Source organism: Engraulis encrasicolus, chromosome 21 (assembly GCF_034702125.1).
Source record: "Engraulis encrasicolus isolate BLACKSEA-1 chromosome 21, IST_EnEncr_1.0, whole genome shotgun sequence".
Taxonomy (NCBI): Eukaryota; Metazoa; Chordata; class Actinopteri; order Clupeiformes; family Engraulidae; genus Engraulis; species Engraulis encrasicolus.
The window spans coordinates 16,797,854-16,802,853 of NC_085877.1; positions in this window are offsets into that span (position 1 = coordinate 16,797,854).

The following is a 5,000-nucleotide window of genomic DNA, read 5'->3' on the forward strand; positions in this document are numbered from 1 at the left end:
AAACATCTCCCTGTCTTACTCTCTCTCTATCTCTCTCCAACTGGGGGAGGGGGAGACAAGAGATTCCATAGATTCACATGTAGCGGATTGAAATGTTTTTCCACCATGGCTCATTTGCATTCATTAGCTTGCCTTAGCAACTAGCTACTGCACAGACACACACAGCCAACAAACATTGCACAGACACACAGACACAGACACAGACAGAGACACACACACACACACACACACACACACACACACACACACACACACACACACACACACACACACACACACACACACACACACACACACACACACACACACACACACACACACACACGCACACACACACACACCCTACTAATAGCTTACACACCCTACTAATAGCTTGCCCTAGCGACTAGCTCTATGAACAGCCATGGCAGCAAGAAAAGAGGAATCAGTTCTCCTCTCCCTCAAACTCATAAATAACACACACTCTTAAAAAAGGATGGGTTGAAAATAACCCAATTCTTACTACCGTGCTGGGTAACTATTGGACCAACCTCACGTTGGGTTGTTTTTATACAATGCATTGGATTATGCATTTCAACCCAACAGGTTGAGTAAATAAATGAACTTTAATGTTGGGTTTTTTCTAACCAAACCATTATATTGAATGTAATTCATTGTTGGGTTATTATATCATTATCCTTCATTTGGGTTATACAGCCCCAATATTCTGTTTAAAATTACTTAATAATGAAGTTAACTTTACCCAATAAATTTATCACTTATTTTATGTGCTACAGACTGTGCAAAATAACCACACCAGTTTGTACAAGACATTGATTTTATTGTACCATTTTGTTTTCACATGCTTCAACAAAGATGATTGCATTTAAATATAAAATAGAACAATAGCACACATGTTATCATACAGTCAAAAAAGGCAGGAAGGGATATTATTCAAATACATGGATAAATAAATGGAAAAATAATTCGGCAACACACTGGGAAACATATATTTCAACCATTGCACATTATGAAAAACTAATTATTTACTAATTTAGAAAAATAATATAGCATTTTTGAATACACACTTTCAAAGTTTCCAAAGAAGAGCCATGTTAAAAGTGAAGGGCATAATGCCTTTGTTGTTTCTATGAGCACATTTTACTTGGGAATAGAATTGTGAAAGGTTATATGAGAACCTCAATGTTGATACAGAGATGGATAAATGTGTTTGTTAGATGACTGCTTTGTGACTGTACTTAAAGGGACACTGTGGTCAAAAAAGGTACTGCAACTATGCTGCTCATTGAAACTGGGTTGGCTATCGCCAAATTTAATATTTACATGAAAGTTTACTAAGTAAGTAATAAACAAATATTTTCTAGTATGGTCCAAGTAGAGTCATTTTTGCAGCTAAAAATTGCTATTTTTGGAAATTCAAAATGGCGGACCATGGAGAAGATTCCCCTATTCATGTATGAAAAATGCAATTTTTCAAGTCATAATGAATACTTAGAATTTGATCTTGGTGCTAAGTATTCATGAAAAAGGTAACATTAGTGAATGGGCAGCATGAATTCTGGAAATAAACTACTAAAAATCTCACACAGTGTCCCAGTGTCACAGTTTAATCACTAGAAACAACCAAATAGCTGAGGTCATTGTAGTTTCACCAATAATTTGCTGTATTGGTGTACAATCAATAATACACAGTGTTTCCACACAGTGTAGAATTTGCAATAAAATCTTAGCTGGGTGTCCGTTTTAAAGGACTGTGCGCATTCAGAGACGGTCTTATACGAGACGAATCAGTCATGAAACCTTCCATAGGAATGAACGAGAGCATTTGGCTACGCGAATATGGCGTTTGCCGGCGTCACTCCCACCTGTCCGGTAACGAGAGCCAATTGCTTGCTGAGCTGCGCTGTCACTTATCCAATCGTCTCGACGCCTCGACGCAAGTGCAAACGTAAACCTTTACGACTGCTCGTACCTAATCGGTTTGTTTGCTGGCGGCCATGTGGTTTGTTTGCCGTCCGTGGAAACTTCATTGTGAATTGGGCAGAGAGCGCAACTCGACCATTAATCACCTTTCTGCGCCCATCCAAAATGCTGGTGCAAGACAAAGGGACAGATATAATCACGGAAACAAAAACGGCCGTGTGCATGTGCACACCAGTTGTGGTTTTTCTTATGGTTGAAAACAAAGAAAAAGCAAAACGGGAGCAAGTCTGCACTTTGATCAGTTGAGCTTTTTTTTCTTATATTTTTCACCTCATAGCTATTATCAGTTTAGGCAACAACGTGATATCAACACCAATTTTGAGGCAGGCTAGCCTACATCATTAATTTATTCAATAGCCTATTTTTTTTATTACTGATGAGCAGGGACGACCATTGTGCTTACTGCTTTGGCTATCAGAAAATAAATCCAGTGTCTTTTCTGTACGATGACCGGAGAATGGATGCCCGTTTGACAGCCGGCCGGAAGAGGTGAAGTCCACGCAACTTGCTCCCACCTGCCGCAAAACAGAACGTTGTCGTGGAATGTGGCGCATGCGCAGATCAAAAATAGCATAAAGAAAAACGCTGTTTTAAAGTGTTACTTTCATGTTTCGGTCATTCTAAGACGGCCATTAAACCCAGTTTTTCATTGTGATTCCAACCATATGAATTGTGTATCGCTGTGCTGTCCCACTGTCACACAACATTATTTCCCCCATTCATTCTTATATACCCCATCACTGACTAATCTCAAATAGTCAGTTTGAGGCGTAGCCAAGATGGCCGCCGAGTGATGGGACTTATGGGAACAGACTTTGGCGCATTGAAGCTGGCATGGCTCCGCCTCCGCCTGCTTGGTACAGGATAGAGCCTCGCCCTCGTCAAAACTCTCTCTGCCTCTGAATGAAAAGAAAAACACACATGTGACATTTAGTTACAAAATTATAACATGATGACATTGCAAGACACAGGTCAGACCGTCTGTGAAATAAATAGCTACATGTGTTGGCTGGTAAAGAAAAGTGAAGTCCATTAAAAGGAAATATCAGAATACAAAAATGCTTCTGAGGATCCAATTAAATGTGGACAAATTACTAGCAATGAAACTCAATTTGTTCAAGGCGTAAGGATGCACTAATGGTAGCCAAACTATTGCAACAGAGACAAATCAGTGACTTACCCACAGTAGTGCTGCACAATGAAGAATGTCTCCTTTCTTTCAGCAACATCCAAGCAAATAGCCTAAAATAATGGTGAGGCACACATTGGAAATTATTTTAACTGAAAGCAAAATATATCTTTTTAAGTAGGCTATGTTCATCAAATTACACCAATGTCAACAATGCATTCTTTTTTTTTCAAAGCACCGTCACGTGGGCCTGCCCACACGGAAAACTATTTAAAAAAATAATAAATAGGACTACCGTTACTCACATCAGTCAATGGTGCACTGCAATAGGCAACGGCTCTGCTCCAGTCCTGGACGTCTACTTCCCTTTTCATTCATAGCTATAAACCGTAGCAAATAGAAAGCAACAATGTTGTAAAACCAGAGGTACTGTAGTAGGCTACAGATGTTTCTTACTTAATGCTTGCTGACAAAACAGTGGTAGCCTCTTACTGCAGATGGGGTCGCCGGCAGGCCTATTCACTATTTGCTGAAAATACTCAACTACATCATAACAACAGTTCAAAGTTCCATGCACAGCTCCTAGGTGCTGGTAGATGCAGGAATGTTCAATACTTCAAAAGAAAGAAGTCTACCGCACACTTTCTTGACTTTATGCTCGTTTTATTAGAGCGAACAACGCGTTTCGCCTCAGTGCGTCATCAGGCTCGCTCAGGTATACAACATTGCTATGACAGTGCCGAGAGCCTTAAAGTGCTACTGTCCCATTTCTGGAAATAAGTTTATTTTACACCTCCCCTTGAGTTAAATAATAAGGTTTTACCGTTCTCCTGTACATTCAACCGTTCTCTGGGTATGGCAGTGCAAAGTTTGCCTCCAAGCTAGCAGTTAACATTGAGTCCTATGAGACCAGCTGGTGGCTAACTGGTCTCATAGGACTCAATGTTAACTGTTAGCTTGGAGGTAAAATTTGCACTGCCATACCCAGAGAACGGTTGAAAGTATAAGAGAATGGTAAAACCCTATTATTTAACTCAAGGGGAGGTGTAATATGAGCCTATTTCCAAAAATTGGACAGTATCACTTTAAGTAACAGATTAAGGTATACACATTACAATTTTGGTCACAGTAAGGTTATAACATAGGTGCTGCGCTAAGGGGTTAATCATGCTGTCATGTCTATTGAAGCCCACTTCACGGACTAAACGAGAAACTAGACCAGGTTTATCAGGAAGGTTGGTTCTAAAACTAGACAGTCTAGCTGCAATCAGCCATGAACAAACTACCTTGAGCAGATGCCAGCGTCAATAGTCCAACTGAATAGGGATACACGGCACGTCCATATGTTCCGTTATTGTTATTATTCATTTCTCTTGCGCTGTTTTGTGGCTATACTTCTTCCACGCGGACTCGCGGCAAGGAGAGTTGATAGGATACAATCTCTGTCTGCCCGCGGAGTCCAACTTCAGTGCGGCCAGTTAGCTGTGTCTCGAGACGTTACCGTGGAAACCAAAAACGATTGGACAGAAAATTAAGTTACATGCGAGTTTGAGATTGTGTCGTGAAATTAAAATTCATCTAGATTTTGAGACTAGATTGATTCATTCCAATGTTGCTCATGATTAGTTGACTCCATTTCCATTGGTTAAGGTTTGTGTAGCGAGCGAAATTATACCTTGGGCAACGGTCCTCTTATTATAAATGACAATGGGTTCATACTTCATAGATCGATCGTATGGAAGATAAGAAATGCGTTGGATGAACGAATGGCTATCACACACATCTATCAACTTTAGACAGTTAACTAAAGTTAGAAGTAGATAAACAGTGAAAACACATTACAAACCTTCATTTTTGTTGCAGACTCCGGTCAGTTCACTTCTTCCAG